The sequence below is a fragment of the Anabrus simplex genome, chromosome X (genome assembly GCF_040414725.1).
Source record: "Anabrus simplex isolate iqAnaSimp1 chromosome X, ASM4041472v1, whole genome shotgun sequence".
Taxonomy (NCBI): Eukaryota; Metazoa; Arthropoda; class Insecta; order Orthoptera; family Tettigoniidae; genus Anabrus; species Anabrus simplex.
Window position 1 is genome coordinate 116,707,523 of NC_090279.1, and position 17,033 is coordinate 116,724,555.

The window sequence follows — 17,033 nt, forward strand, 5'->3', positions numbered from 1 at the left end:
ACCATGGACCCTATAAAGTAATCAACAACGCGGATAAATATTTTACCATTGCAATTAAGAATAAAGAGATAAAAGTCTCCATCGATCGACTGAAGCCTGCATGCACCCGAAAACAGTCTTCCTCCCACACCTCAAGTGTCAGAACCCAGAAGTGACGTTCCCTCTTACTGACAGCGAACCAACCAGTGTTCGCGTACCCGCTCAGCACGGACTGTCCATTTTCCAAAACAATATCTGAAAACATTAGCGGAACTTTGTTACTGGGAAGTGTTTGTCATACGTGTGACGTAAGCGTCCCCACTACTGCCGGGGAAACAAATTACTGTCGCGATGCGGAGAGTAAGAGGTTACATTTTTAACAATGAAAAACATCACTGAGCAGTAATTATGCTATGTGTGTGCTTTTAAGTTGTAAATGAATGTGTGTCAAGGGTAAAAATACTTCATATTGTGTGTGCCCTTGGTACGAAAGTTTACGACAATTAGAATGGCCAATAAATTGGACTGGGCAGCCAGTCCCTAAACATTGGGCCTAATTTATACATCTTCCTAGTGGTTGCTATAATAATAATAATAATAATAATAATAATAATAATAATAATAATAATAATAATACAGACGCAATGAAATGGACTGGCGAGATTAAAACCGATTTGAAACAGGCAGGAATTACACCAGCAGATGTCCAAAACAGGGTACGGTAATCTTCAGATCCAAAATTCATAAATGGCAAGTCGACCAAGAGGCAAGACCAAAGAAAAAGACCGGAACAACCCGGTCTGAAGACAGAAAGGAAGCCCTCAGTAAAAGACTGAAAGAAATATGGGCACAGAGGAAGACAAATCACGCCTCCAAGTACTTTGCGTAGTCTTAATGGGCTTATTCACATATAATAATAATAATAATAATAATAATAATAATAATAATAATAATAATAATAATAATAATAATAATAATAATAATAATAATAATCAACAACACATCACACAACTTCCAGAACCACAAACAATAATATGTTTTAAAACGAAGTGAACCCTCCTCCTGGACCGGTACTCACCTCGTTCCTCTTGTCGGCACTCCACCCGCCCAGAGCTGGAATACAGAGACACTACGTGGCTGCTACAAGCAAGTGAACGGAGCAGGAACTACGGCAGAATCATGCTGGCTTTGGGCCGGTGATCTCAATATTTATATCTGCGAGTTTGTTTCTCTCGCTAAATGCGTATTGGAGAGAGGTCTGGCTGGTCCAGTGTAGCCAACAGTGGAATAGGATTACCCCCTAAACGGCTGCCCACAAACTATTAGAAACCACTCCCCCCACCTCCCCTAGTTAATCTTTGTTGGGTTACAGGAAAAAAACTACACTAACACACACACGCACACAAAAAGTATATCCTTGTAATTGGAAGTATATTTCAAGGTGGACTTATGTAACAGTCCGGGACCATTGATGTATTTTTCTAACTCTTCGATAGAATGCGCACAGGAAGAGGCAGCTAGTAGCTCATATGGTAGCATTATTTCTTCCCGGTCCTGCCAGAATCGCTAAAAGCAAATTTATCACTTCGAGACTCATTCTATTTTGCGTTTACAGCTTTAACAATCTTCTTTTTCTTCTTCGACTTCTTTATCTGTTTACCCTCCAGGGTCGGTTTTTCCCTCGGACTCAGTGACGGACACCACCTCTACCGCCTCAAGGGCAGTGTACTAAAGCTTCAGACTCTGGGTCGGGGGAAAAACTGGGGAGGATGACCAGTACCTCGCCCAGGCGGCTACACCTGCTATGCTGGACAGGGGCCTTGTGGGGGGATGGGAAGATTGGAATGGATAGACAAGGAAGAGGGAAGGAAGCGGCCGTGGCCTTAAGTTAGGTACCATCCCGGCATTTGCCTGGAGGAGAAGTGGGAAAACACGGAAAACCACTTCCAGGATGGCTGAGGTAGGAATCGAACCCACCTCTACTCAGTTGACCTCCCGAGGCTGAGTGAACTCCGTTCCAGCCCTCGTACCACGTTTCAAATTTCGTGGCAGAGCCGGGATTCGAACCCGGGCCTCCGGGAGTGGCAGCTAATCACACTAACCACTACACCACAGAGGCGGACTAACAATGTTCTGCTACTAAAATGAAAATGAAAACCTACAAGCTGCTTTCCATTCTTTGACCGGGTCAGGGATGTAATAAATGAACCATATATAGGCTATTAGTACGATGGGGTCGCCACTCCCAAGGTGATTTATTAATGACTGATAGATGCTATGAAATGATAATGGAGAGTGTTGCTGGAATGAAAGATGACAGGGAAAACCGGAGTATCCGGAGAAAAACCTGCCCCACCTCCGCTTTGTCCAGCACAAATCTCACATGGAGTGACCGGGATTTGAACCACGGTATCCAGCGATGAGGGGCCGACGCGCTGCCGTCTGAGCCACGGAGGCTCCTCTGCTACTAAAAATCATCTCCAATTCCCATTTGACCACGGCAATGCAAATGTCGCCAGCTGCTGGTGTTGCAACTAACAGCATTTTCATCAATTTACACCAGAAATTAACGGGATCCGGATCCATGGCGTGCTGGCCGTTGGTCCAGAGGGTCCCGGGTTCGATTCCCGGCCTGGTCGGGGATTTTAATCTTAATTCTTTAATTCCAGTGGCTCGGGGACTGGGTCTGTGTGTGGGGTATTCAGCATTAGAAATCATCCTGGGTAGGGCCATCATCTTCACAGACACGAGATAAAGACCCGCACCACGCCTTTCTGGAGGCCATGGTGTCCATGGTTTGAGACCACTTTGAAAAAGACACGTTTTCTACAGTTTGTTTTACGTCGCACCAAGGCCGTAACCGGAGGGGAGTGGTTAGTTCGGGGTCAACACCCCCCCCCCCCGAAATGAACTTGACAAATTTAAACAGCACATACGGAATTTGAAAACTCAACCCATCACTATTCTCACACTAGGAATTTGGAATTAAAACCAATTCAATTTAATTTAGCCCGCCTCTGTGGTGTGGTGGTTAGTGTGATTAGCTGCCACCCCCGGAGGCCTGGGTTCGATTTCAGGCTCTGCCAGAAATTTGAAAAGTGGTACGAGGGCTGGAACGGGATCCACTCAGCCACGGGAGGTTAACTGAGTAGAGGTGGGTTCGATTCCCACCTCAGCCATCCTGGAAGTGGTTTCCCACTTCTCCTCCAGGCGAATGCCGGGATGATACCCAACTTAAGGCCACGGCCGCTTCCTTCCCTCTTCCTTGCCTGTCCCTTCCAATCTTCCCATCCCCCCACAAGGCCCTGTTCAGCATAGCAGGTGAGGCCGCCTGGGCGAGGTACTGGTCATCCTTCCCAGTCGTATCCCCCGACCCAGAGTCTGAATCTGCAGGACACTGCCCTTGAGGCGGTAGAGGTGGGATCCCTCGCTGACTCCGAGGGAAAAACCGCCCCTGGAGGGTAAACAGATAAAGAAGAATAAGAATTTAACCGATAAGACTATGCAGTCTTTAAACGTTTTCTACCAAGCTCGATAGCTGCAATCGGACAGTATCCAGTATTCCGAAGATAATGGGTTCGAACCCCACTGTCGGCAGCCCTGTAGATGATTCTCCGTGGTTTCCCATTTTCACACCAGGCACACCTTAATGTTTACACCTTAATTAAGGCCACACCTAGCCCATCGTCTCCATAAGACCTATCTGTGTAAGTGCGACGTAAAGCCAACTGTAAAAAAAATATTCTATGGATGTAGTTAGTAAAATCTCCTGAAAAATAATAAAATAAAAGAAAACGTTAATTTTGGTGAGATTTGTTTTTCTTCTTTCTTCCTTAATCTGTTTACCCTCCAGGGTTGGTTTTTCTCTCGGGCTCGGGATCACACCTCTACCGTCTCAAGGGCAGTGTCCTGGAGCGTGAGACTTTAGGTCGGAGAATACAACTGTGGATGAGGACCAGTAACTCGCCCAGGCGGCCTCACCTGCTATGCTGAACAGGGCCTTGTGGGGGGATGGGAAGATTGGAAGGGATAGACAAGAAAGAGGGAAGGAAGCGGCCGTGGCCTTAAGTTGAGTACCATCCCGGCATTTGCCTGCAGAAGTGGGAAACCACGGAAAATCACTTCGAGGATAGCTGAGGAGGGAATCGAACCCAACTCTACTCAGTTGACCTCCCGAGGCTGATTGCAACCCGTTCCAGCCCTCGTAGCACTTTTCAAATTTCGTGTCACGGCCGGGAATCTAACCCGGACCTCCGGGGGTGGCAGCTAATCACACTAACCACTACAACACAGAGGCGGACGAGACCAAGTTTTCCTTGCTTAGGCCTTTTATTAGCTTCGTAAAAATACGGTACAGAAAGCGGAATGCATAAAGTATATTGTCTTATGTTTGAAACTTGGGATACATTTCATCTTCAGTATTTGACACATTCCTTGTGGATCATGTTTCAGTTAACCCTCTACAACATGAATCATTTTTCCTTTCCGCTTGGTGACGAAAATTTAAGGCTTTAAGGTTTAACTGCCAACGGCCGTAGCCGTGTTGAAACACCGGATCCCGTGAGATCTCCGAAGTTAAGCAACATTGGGCGTGGTCAGGAGTTGGATGGGCTGCCACGCGCTGTGGTAGGGGGGGGGGGGCTAAGGGAATGGAGGAGCGGAAAGGAACTGGCCACCCTACCGCACGTAAACTCCGGCTCAGGAACACCTCTGCGGAGGTTCGGACCTGCCTTTGGGCAGAATAACCCTTACCTTACCTAAGGTTCAACTTGCGTTCTATGTCTTAGTCTTAGTCTCAATCCTTAAGTGGGGCTAATACCGTAATACTCGTATGTGATGTGGTTTGCAATAATGGAATTGTATACGCCCTTTTTTGGGTAAGCTTTTAACTGCAAGTCGCAAGTATACTTGCACGAACGTAGCTCGGTAATGTCTTTCATGCTGAGCCAGAGGTAGTCCCGAGTGTGATGTCGTGTGTCCGGGCATCACGCTGATCAATCATTCTGCGAGCCGAAATTTCACATATACCGTACTTAAGAGCCTGAAATAATTCTCTGTACGTTAATAGCATAGAATTCAAATAACCAATTCGTTTATTTAATACAGTATTCAGTTTTTAGTCTCAAATGTTTCAGAGTCCTACGAGATTTCGCCCCAATAGTTGTCGCCCATTCATGCTTATAAATAAAAATTATTTATTTTTAAAACAATTCATGGCAGTCACTAAGAAAGCTGATAGTTTTGAACTTTTGAGTTTGTAAAACTGGTACCTAAGTTATTCGATTAGCAAAAGCCCAACTCCCGACTCAGAAGCTATAAAATAAATCCTCGCGAACGGAACCCCTAGCACGAGGGAACACCTAACAGGTGGGTAGCCCCCTGTGGGTGGGGACGGTAGAATAACACCCCTGCCTGTCGTAAGAGGCGACTAAAAGGGTCCCTAGGGCTCTTAACTTGGGAGCGCGGGTTGGCGACCACGGGACCCTTAGCTGAGTCCTGGCATTGCTTCCACTTACTCGTGCCAGGCTCCTCACTTTCATCTACCCTATCCGACCTCCCTCGGTCAACTCTTGTTCTTTTCTGACCCCAACGGTATTAGAGCACTCGAGGCCTAGGGAGTCTTTCATGTTCACGCCCTTCGTGGCCCTTGTCTTCCTTTGGTCGATATCTTCATTTCTCGAAGTGTCGGATTCCTTCCATTTTTCCCTCAGATTAGTGTTGTATAGAGAATGGTTGCCTAGTTTGTAGGCCTACTTCATCTTAAAACAATAACTACCACCACTCTAGTTCCTAGCATAAATATTTTAGTTATTTTTTATATCCCCACCTAAAAGGTCATATTTTCAGTAAATAAATGGATAAATGGGGCGAAGTTAGTAAAAAATCGTATTCAGACATCACAAGTCTCATCAGACTATCGTTCCGATTGCCATTTATCCTGTTGATTGTTAATAGTGTAGTTATAGTTCGACCGCGATCTCGCGAGTTTCTTGGTCTAACATTACAACACCAAGTTTTACGAAAATGTATTTTAAACTATGTAAATTGCTGTAACAAACGTTATTATAATTTATCTTATTTGCGCGAAGCGTCATCCTGTAGTTTATTGGAGCGTGGGAATGAATTTATCTTAAACTCAATGTATGAAACAAATTGTATTCATTTAAGTTACACATTATTTGAAAAATTAATTCTTGACATACGGCCTTGAACAACGAAGTGAAAATGATTATATAAAGGAGTTAAAATAAAAGTTAAAGTATGTGAGGTGGCCCTCTATTTCCCCAATATTACCCAAATGCAAAATTATATACTCTGTTTTGTGCAGAGCCGTGTTTATTTTCGCCATAAAAACATAAGAATAACAAGATACAAATAAAATAAATAACAATTCAAAGAACATGTATAAAATCAATAACATTTCAAATAAATAACAAGGAAGGAACATACACGAGCAAGGAAATGGTTCAGGATATTTGAAAAGTTAAAATAACAATTTTAAATGTTATTGAACAAATTATTCTTGAGGAAACACACAAAGTTTTGTAATAGGGCGTTTGTACACGCCCTTTGGAGTGCGCTCTGATACAACACGGACTTGCCCATCAGCCCCAGGATGATCCGCCTCAATTACCCCAGTCTGCCACACAAGTGGGGGTAAATTGTCCTCCTTCACGATTACCAATGTACCAGGTTGTAGACTGGGTAGGCTTGTACACCATTTACTGCGTTGCTGAAGTTGAGACAGATAGTCGCTAGACCATCTTTTCCACACCTGTTGTCTGCATCGCTGAATGAGTTCCCATCTTGACAAACGTGACACTGGACCTGGAAGCAAATCTCGCTCCGGCATGGAAATAAGAGGTTCACCTACTAAGAAGTGGCCAGGTGTTAAGAAGGAAAATTCATCAGTGCTGTTAGGTAAAGGAGTGATGGGTCTGCTTCAAGCTGTGTGAGGAGTGTGTACATTTCTTCAAATGTCAGAACTGTGTTCCCCACTACTCTCCTTAAATGGCACTTCACTGATTTTATCCCGGCTTCCCACAATCCACCAAAGTGTGGTGCTTGAGGGGGGGGGGGGGACAAAATGCCATTCACTTCCTTATTGAGAGGCAAAGGCGAGTACTTCACTTTGATGACTCCATGACTTAAATAGAAGATGCAATTCCTTGAGTTCGTTTTTTGCACCCACGAAGCAGGTGGCATTGTCACTGTAAATGTTACTACATCTACCTCTCCGTGCTAAAAATCTTCGTAGTGCAGCCATGAAAGCCTCTGTAGTAAGACTGCTCACCAACTGCTTTGATAGCCAAGCATACAAATAAGGCAATATAATATTTTATCTTCACCTTGCTGCGTACCGTGCCTTGCTTGATGTACAATGGTCCACCATAGTCTACACCACAATTAAAAAATGGCTTACTTGGTTCAACTCTTGCAGGAGGCAACTGACCCACGAGCTGTTCTGTTGTAGTAGCCTTCAGTCTGAAACAACGAAGACATTTATGGATGGTCTTTCGGATGACAGATCGCCCGTTGGGTATCCAAAAGCGTTGTCTTAGAGATGCAAGGAGCAATTGAGGGCCGGCATGTAATAACCTTTGATGTTCGTACAATATCAACAGCTTTGTTACATGATGCTTTGGAGGCATTATCAGTAGATGTATTTGATCATAGGGTGCTGATGAGTTCTCTAACCTACCACCCACCCTGAGCACATTATTGGCATCCAGGAAAGGATGCAGAGATTTAAACTTGCTATCAACGGGAACTGACCGACCTTGTTTCAGCGTTTTGATTTCCTTATGATAAGTACTTAGCTGAACATTATGGACAATGACGTTCGTAGATTTATTAAGCTCTGTGGTTGTCAGACTTCTAGTCAGGCGTTGTCTCGTATCACTGCATTTGAGCTTGTATATAAATCTTAGAACATATGCCAAGGTTCGCAACAACCTTGACCATAAGGAGAAATAATTCAGAAGGTGTTCCCATAGCAAATGCACGGAAAGTAGACTGATGCTAGCATGTTTTCTTTCTGGTACTTCCTTCGCTTCATTTTCTTGTAATTCTGGCGAAGTGGTTTGAGGTTCCTTAAGCCATGAAGGTCCCGCCCACCACAGCCGAGTTAGCTTCAAATTTTGAGGATCAACTCCTCTTGAAATGATGTCGGCAGGGTTATCTTGATTAGGAACATGTCTCCAATTCTTTGTATCAGACAGCTCTTGTATTTCAGAAACACGATATGTCTTCCATGAGTTAGGTGGTCCAGCTATCCAAGCTAAGGCTATATTAGAATCAGTCCAATAGAATTCACGTTCTGCTCTGTCTTTGATAGCAGTTCTCACTTTCTTCATTAGCCTAGCTAGGAGTAAGGCACCACACAGCTCAAGACGTGGCAAGGATACTTTTCTCGGTGGTGCTATTCGAGATTTTGCAGTTAACAATGAAACAATTGCGTTTCCTTTGGTTGTACACATCGCAAGTAAATTCAAGCACCATAGGCTTGCTCTGAAGCATCTGAAAGTCCATGAAGCTCTGCACGGGTGCTATTACTACTTCCGAGAACATAACGAGGAATGTGTATATCATTAAGAGATGAAAGTGTGTTGTGTATTTGCTGCCACTGTTCTTGGAGCTCACCACATAGTGTTTCATCCCAATTTACTCGTAATTCCCACAAATGTTGAAGAATTATCTTGCATCTGACTATGACAGGACCTAGTAAGCCAAGTGGGTCATATATTGCGGCTACACTGGCCAGTATTTTCCGTTTTGTCCTTTTTTGTGTGCTTAGAGGCGACAAATTGGATTTGATCACTCGATGGGTGCCATAACAAACCAAGGGTTTTTATGGGTTCTTCTTTACTGTCAAGACTCCATGGAAGTCTAGTTTCTTGAAATTCCTTAGGGATGGCATCAATGATCTTGGGGTGGTTGGCACACCATTTTCTAAGTGTGAAACCCCCTCTTTGAAGCAATCTCACAAACTCCTTTTGCAGCTCAACTGCGTTTTGAATTGTGTCCACTCCTGTAAGTAGGTCGTCCACGTAAAAGTCTCTCTTCAGGATTTCTGCAGCCCGAGGATATATATACTTCTTGTTCGTCATGAGCCAGCTGCACAAGACACCTGGTTGCCAGAAATGGTGCTGCTGCAGTACCATGTCACGGTGTTCAATTTATAGATTTTGACAGGTTCTTGATATGAGCTTCTCCAAATTATTCTTTGCAGATCTTGATCTTCTGGATGCACGTTTATTCCTCTGTACATTTTATCAATGTCTGCAGTGAGAGCATATCTATACATTCTAAATCTTACAATAATGGAAAACAGGTCTTCTTGTACTGTTGGGCCCACCATCAGAATATCATTTAATGAGAGGGAATTAGTAGATTTAGCTGACATACTGAATACCACACGAAGTTTTGTGGTGGTACTATCTTCCTTGATAACAGCGTGATGTGGCATGTAGTACGATGATTGACTCGGCCAAATTTCTTCAACGGTTCCATGTGACCTAATGCAGCATATTCATACATGAACTCAACATAGGATTTCCTCATGGATGATTGGGGCTTCAGTCTCCTTTCCATATTTTTGAAACAACGCATGGCATTGTTGAAGGAATCTCCAAGTTGCTCTGGCTGGGTTCGAAAAGGCAATTTCACCGTATATCTTCCCGTTTCGTCACGAGTCGTGTGTTTCATAAAATGTTTTTCACAAAGTTTCTCCTCCTGAGAGAGTGGAGGACCTTGAAACTCTTCTTGTTGCCCGAAACGTTCCACCTTAGTATGAAGAGAGTCATGAGTTGCTACACAACTTATGGCAGCAGATCTTTTCTGACTTATGTTTCTAGTAGGTATGCAACCTGCCAGCACCCAACCAAATACAGTATTATGGATGGTAGGATGTCCTTCTTGGGTGAATTGGCCTGGACGCAAAACTTCAAGAAATAGGTTCGCTCCTAGCAGTAGGTCAATTTCTCCTGGTTCGTTGAATCTTGGATCTGCCAAGCTAATGTCAGGAGGTAAATGCCAATCTGCACAGTCGATGTGAGAAGAAGGAAGCTGTCCAGTAATTGTGGGCAAAACTGAACAAACAATATGGCGGCTGTAATCATACATCCTAGATGAAATGTGAATTTGGCAAATGTGTGATGACTCTATAGCTCTGGAGTTGCTAATTCCTTGAATAGGAACGTGGAGTTGACTGGGAGCTAATCCTAATTTATCAGCAAGTTTTTTCGAAATGAAGTTCATCTGTGAGGCACTATCCAGAAGAGTGCGACAGTCATGGTGCGACCTTGGCTGTCGGTAACCCTAATGATTGCAGTTGATAGCAACACTTCACAGATGTGGTATTTTCCCTTTAAAGAACAATATGATTGTTGTTGGGAAATGTTACCGGTATCCTTGTGTAGTTGCACAGTTTGCAGTTTCGAGAGGAACAGTGGCTGGTTTGATGACCACTCTTCAAGCAATTGTAACAAAGCTTATGCCGGTTTACATACTCTAATTTGTCATTAATTCCCATATCCCTAAATTTTAAGCACTGGAATAAGACATGAGGAGCGTCACGGAGGTTACACGTTGATGATGTGGTCACAAAGGCTTGCCCTACACTTTCCTTCTTACTACCGGTACTGCTGTATCTGGTTCCTTGGGATTGTCTTTTATTCTTTAGTTTATTAGTGCTGACTAGCTCTAAAGTTTGACAACTACTTTCAAGGAATGATATTATTTCTTTCAACCTAGGATATGGTTGGCCTGAGGTTTTGACCTCCCATTGTTTTCTAAGACTAACACTGATTCGTTCTAAAATGTAATGCGACATTATAATTTCATGTAAAGGGGTTTGAACCTTCATTACTTCAATGGCACTTAAATTACTGCACGTTTGGTTTATTAATGCCCTCAGCTCCTTTGGATGATCACTCTTGGCAGAGGGCAACGATAACAACTGTCTAACATGCATATCCAGAATCAACCTAGGATTGTTGTATCGGTTACAGATCAATTCCCATGCTAATTTGAAGTTATTCTGTGTAACTGGTAAATTCTCTATCAACTTATGTTGCTCATCTGATAAGCACGACAGTAAATAGTGGTACCTCTGAATATCTGTCAGGGCATCGTTATCAATTACTAAACTTTTAAACGTCTCATGAAAATGCATGAACTCTGACAGTGGCCCATTAAATTTAGGAAGTGAAATGGCAGGCAATTTCAGATGACTATTATTGTTATGGCTTATGTCACTACTTTCACTAATAGATGACAGCGGTTTAACCTCTAATAATGTTTCCATCTTTGACTGCAACTCGAAACAGAATTCTTCAAATCCCTCTCGATCTGAATCATGAGGTTCATTGGGGTCATTAACTTCTAATTGTGCCTGAATCTCGTTGTATTCCTCTATGCTAGTCTGTAAGTGTTTCTGTCTTGCTTTTATATCGTTAAGATTAGAGCCCATAGAGAAATTATTAATAAATGTAGCTATTCTAGTTACGCGGGCCTTGATGATAGCTCGTCTTTTTATAAGAGCTCTCTTCTGAGCTTCTTCCATTGTAGAAAGGAAGGAGTACTGAGAAACAAGGAATAAACCAGATTAACTCACGTAGGTATTTAGTGTTAATACAACAGCTTTGGATGTCCGACACAGATGGCTCTGTGTAGGCTCGTTCAAACGTTTTCTCTTATAGTTCTATCACTGCCTTCGTAATATACAGGCCGTACTGTAGAAAGCGCGCCAAGCCAATCAGCTGATCAATTGAGGCGAGCTAAGCGAATGTTACAAATTGTGCTTGTGAATGTAATCCATAAGGATTGGGGGCATTTTTTAGGATAATTGTGACCGTTGAGAGACAAAAATGTATATTTAAGTATATTACATGTTTTTCTTTAAATTTATCACATCAGAATTTACGTAAACAGCTGTTATTAAGATAATGAGACTTCATAGTTTAGGTTGGGCATGGTATCTTCACGTGGTGATTAATGTAAATTCAAAGGACGTAATAATTCTCGTGTAATTTATTCATTTAATTGTTATCGTACAACACGTTTTTGTGGAAATATAATGTGCTACAAATTTAAATACAGTGTGTGAAAGTTCGTAGTTGCCACAATGCTAAGATCTTGTGCGTACCACGGCGAAACTACAACTATACAAGTAAACAGACATTAATATTTTCATTTTCTTCGTATGGGGGCAGTTACCTTTGTGAAAAACGAAAATCCCAAACGAAAAAATACCTGTTACGAAGAATAAATGTGTATGTTTCACTCATTTTCCAGAGCTGATGATGAGTTCTGCTTTTGACTTTCTTGTTACACAGATTTACAGCAGAACGTTTTATTGTTGATACAGAACAAGTATAAAAGTGGAGAGTAACCAATGGAATCTACATATGGTTATTTCTTGGGTTTGTAATGTAAAGTACGCGCTGCCTTTTCTCCCCAAACTGAATGCGAGTAAAATCCATCCCTCGGCAGTTTCCGTGAATGTGGGAAGTAACAAATAGATATGGCTGATCAGTGCATTAATACACTTAAGAAAATGGAAATTGCAACACCATGAAGGCATTAGTCGTTTGTGTTGATTTTCAAGATATGGAACGATGCCATGTAGGTATGTAAACGATCAGAGTTTCAGACCCATTGGATTGTTGCTACAGGTCTCTCCACGTGATTGGTCGCGGAGGAATCAACTCCAGTGTACGGACTCCGGTGTAGCGTAGTTGACTTGCAGTCTGTGTAGTGAAGTGTTCCCCGTCAAACATGCCTTGACGACAGAGAAGAGCACGCTATCAACAACTGTCGCCGTTTGAGAGGGCTCGGATAATTGGGCTGTGTGAGGCTGGATTATCGCTAAGGACTGTCGCTGCACGTGTTGGCCGACAGGCATCTACGGTGCAACGTGTATGGCAGCAGTGGTCAAATGAAGGTACCCACATTCGTAGACCTGGCACAGGCCCAGCGCGACAGACAACTGTGAGAGAGGATCGCCGCATGATTCGGATGGCCCGGATGGAACCCCATGCAACAGCAGCGCAAATTCGAGCAGCATTGGCACCCCACGTTACACAACAAACAGTTGGTAATCGCCTGCGTGCAGCTGGCTTACGAGCCCGTGTCCCTGCAGAAGGTGTTCCATTGACCTCACTACAGCGACGTGTAAGGCTGGCCTGGTGTCGAGAAAGATCGACGTGGGTCGACGAATTGTATAGGGTCGTCTTTAGTGATGAATCGCGCTTCTGTCTTGCCCGCAGTGATCGCCGGAATCGTTTGCGCCGACGTAGCGGGGAGAGGGGCCACCCAGATTTTCTTGTCAAGAGGAACACAGGGCCCGTCTGGGGAGCTATTGGCTTTAATGTGAAATCACAATTAGTGTCTGTTGAGGGCACTATGACTGCTCGACAGTACGTTGATAGGGTACTCAATCCAGTGGTTGTCCCTATGATGGCGAACATTGCTAATGGGATGTTTCAGCAGGACAATGCCCGGGTTAACACTGCACGCATCTCCAGAGAAGCTCTCCACGACATCACAACCTTAGAATGGCCCGCCAGATCCCCGGACCTCAGTCCTATTGAGCATGTGTGGGACATGATGGGTCGACAACTGGCCAACCGTCCTCAGCTACCCACAACTCTGGAACAACTAACCCCTGCAGTGCAGCAAGCACGGGCTACAATTCCTCAGGAAGCGATCCAGGGCCTTGTTGACTCCATGCCTCGACGAATTCATCAATGTATTTCAGCTCGTGGTGGGCACATCCTGTATTGATTGTTGTCCACACTTGCAGTCAGAGGGACCTGAAAGTGTAATCATTACATCTCAACTGAACACTCGTCCTGCATGTTCAATTGCAGCAATGTAGCAGCACTCCTTCTGGGTATTGCAATTTCCATTTTCTTCAGTGTATTTGGGACAGCATGGGCTATTCCTAAACAAAAAGTGATACAAGTGTTTGAGTTGAAGGAAGGGTCTCAAGAAAGTCGTCGAAGGATAGTGCCAGAAGTGTCAACAACAACAACAACAACAACATCAAGAAAGCTACTGTATTTATGGCCAATTACAGGTATGGAAGTAAAGTTTGTTATTGCACGTTTGTTGTCTCCATATTTGTATCAATGCATAATAATTATTTGTTGGGTACATTGACGACTAAACCACTGAAGTCTAGACCGCGTACATCGCACTTCAAACCTACTTCTCCTAAAATTACATATACCTGACTTACGAGTTGTGATGCGATTACAAGTTTTTGTGATCTCACCTGTTATATTAATACATTTGTAAATATTTCAGAATTACAAAAGGTACAGACGCATCATGTTTTTCCATTACACTGGTCGGACGTAGGAAACAGTTCGCCTCTTTGTGTGACGTCATCGGAGGTACAGTACGGCCTGTATATCACGAAGGCAGTGGTTCTATAGTACTCTTTGGCTAATGGCTCCAATCCGCACTAGAGGTCGTTGATTGTATCACAGGCTGACGTCACACAATGATTCAGTCTCTCGAAGATGCATTGCACACACGCATCACAAAAGAATTAGTGGTTTATCAATAAGCAACGCAAATATTGATGCTTACAGTCTACAGCATATAACACTATCCACATACCGTAAAATCATCTCCGAATTCCAAGTTCTGACCGAATTCCGGAACAATCCGGCCTTTCGAGGACCAAAAAATATTTTGTGCAGAGCCGTGTTTATTTTCACAATAAAAACATAAGAATAACAAGATGCAAATAAAATAAATAACAATCCAAAGAACATATCGCGTCACCAACATACTCTAATGATAGTAAATTAAATATGTTTTGGCTAAAGGTAATTTTGCAAATTCAAAATATTACAAACATTGTATAAAAGTTAATTTTATGCAGTATTTAAAATTTAAATCTATAAATGCAAGTTATAAATTAATGAGATTCACGTATAATTTGTTAGCAAGAACAAACTATTAAATAAGATATGCTGAGCCCATAATTCTACGATAATAAAAAATTGCAGATATTTATTTCAGCTACAAATTTTTTTTTTTTGAGAGTAGCCATGTTTTATTTCGAGAGTCTCTCTCCCTCCGTGGGAACAGAACTCACTGCAGCGAGCGAGCCACCCACTCGTGAAGTGTTGGAACGCTTCGGCTGATTTCGAGTATTGACTAATTTAACAATTTAGGAAAAACCTTGTCAGCGAGAGATTTGGCGACATGGTTAATCCAGGAATAAAGGACTGAAATTATTAATAAACATTAAATGGAGACAGAATCCACAGGGTGAATTTAAATGCAATTAAGCCTGGGGAGAATTTGGCGTCCGAACTGGCGGATTTGCGGTACGTGTGGAGGTTATATCATAAGAAAGCGCGCCAAGTTACATGTCAGGAATAAATTTATTACGCCCGTTGTAAGTATGGGGAAAATATAAAAACATCACCATTGCGAACTGTAATTTTAGTGGAATTTTTCGAATAAATGTCAAGAAGATTGGTCCATCGGTTATGGTTAGGCTTCATGATCAGGGTAACGTCACCCCTAGTCTTATAAAAGGAATCCCCTCCACCCACATTTACACATTCTATCTGAAGGTCTGGGCGGATGAACCCACGTCGCTCCTCTACAAGAAAGTGCGGGATTTATTTCGTAAAAATAACTTATGTTATATATTCAGGTAGATGGTTCAAGTTAAAGTATTTGATTGAAAGTGATAGAAAATTTCCTGAGCTTCCGCCGACGAAAACAGTGGAAAACGTAGCTGATTTCATTTATTACATTGTGTGTTTGAAATTGTCAAAGGAGGTTTGGAAGCTAATCAGAGACAGGTCTGATTGTGTTATATTTTGGAACACCTGGCCGAGTAGGGTGGATGAGGAGAGTCCCCAGAGACAGTTCGCAGTCGTCAGCAGAGAGAAAAGTACGTTCGCATGATAAAGAGCGAGGAGAGTGCGTCATTTGTGTTGTTGTTAATTAATAGCGAGTGTAAAACCTGTGTATTTTTAAGTAATCTATAAGAAGATGATGTATACTACAGTCATGTGAGGCTGAATCTGAGGTCAGCTGACTAAAATGTAGCCAGAACTCCAGGATGACTACATTACAGGTCTATCTATATTTTGTATTAATGTTGTAGATATAATTTTTTTGTCCCAATAAAATTTTCCAGTGCGTGTGTCAAGTTAGTATTTAAAAATGATCAGGCGAAATGTTTATATTTCTGGTCGTCGTGTGAAGCCCTTCAGGGCGGTAAAAATCACGTTGAGAAACTGTAAAATGCGAAGTTTAAATAATACACTGACTGACAGAGCAAATGCAACACCAAGAAGGAGTGGTCAGAACTTTATGCCAATTGCAGGGTAGACTGACGTCACTGAGGTATGATCATGATGTGAAATGCGCCGCTGTGCTGCGCACGTAGCGAACGATAAATGAGACACGGCGTTGGCGAATGGCCCACTTCGTACCGTGATTTCTCAGCCGACAGTCATTGTAGAACGTGTTGTCGTGTGCCACAGGACACGTGTATAGCTAAGAATGCCAGGCCGCCGTCAACGGAGGCATTTCCAGCAGACAGACGACTTTACGAGGGGTATGGTGATCGGGCTGAGAAGGGCAGGTTGGTCGCTTCGTCAAATCGCAGCCGATACCCATAGGGATGTGTCCACGGTGCAGCGCCTGTGGCGAAGATGGTTGGCGCAGGGTCATGTGGCACGTGCGAGGGGTCCAGGCGCAGCCCGAGTGACATCAGCACGCGAGGATCGGCGCATCCGCCGCCAAGCGGTGGCAGCCCCGCACGCCACGTCAACCGCCATTCTTCAGCATGTGCAAGACACCCTGGCTGTTCCAATATCAACCAGAACAATTTCCCGTCGATTGGTTGAAGGAGGCCTGCACTCCCGGCGTCCGCTCAGAAGACTACCATTGACTCCACAGCATAGACGTGAACGCCTGGCATGGTGCCGGGCTAGAGCGACTTGGATGAGGGAATGGCGGAACGTCGTGTTCTCCGATGAGTCACGCTTCTGTTCTGTCAGTGATAGTCA

At 43.3% G+C, this 17,033-nt stretch overlaps 1 protein-coding gene across 4 annotated transcripts in view; it reads right to left on the reverse strand.

The window, feature by feature from the left end:
• Window positions 1–17,033, reverse strand: part of LOC137503204 (ankyrin-1-like) — a 176,147-nt gene that overhangs the window by 77,615 nt on the left and 81,499 nt on the right. The window contains exon 1 of one of the 4 annotated variants that reach the window (XM_068230717.1): window positions 1,058–1,169. The exons of 2 other annotated variants lie outside the window; for them this stretch is intronic. The gene's annotated coding sequence lies outside the window, so the exon portion shown is untranslated. Of the gene's footprint in view, window positions 1–1,057; window positions 1,177–17,033 lie in introns of those variants that run through there. One more of the 4 variants, XM_068230718.1, reaches the window with a different exon arrangement.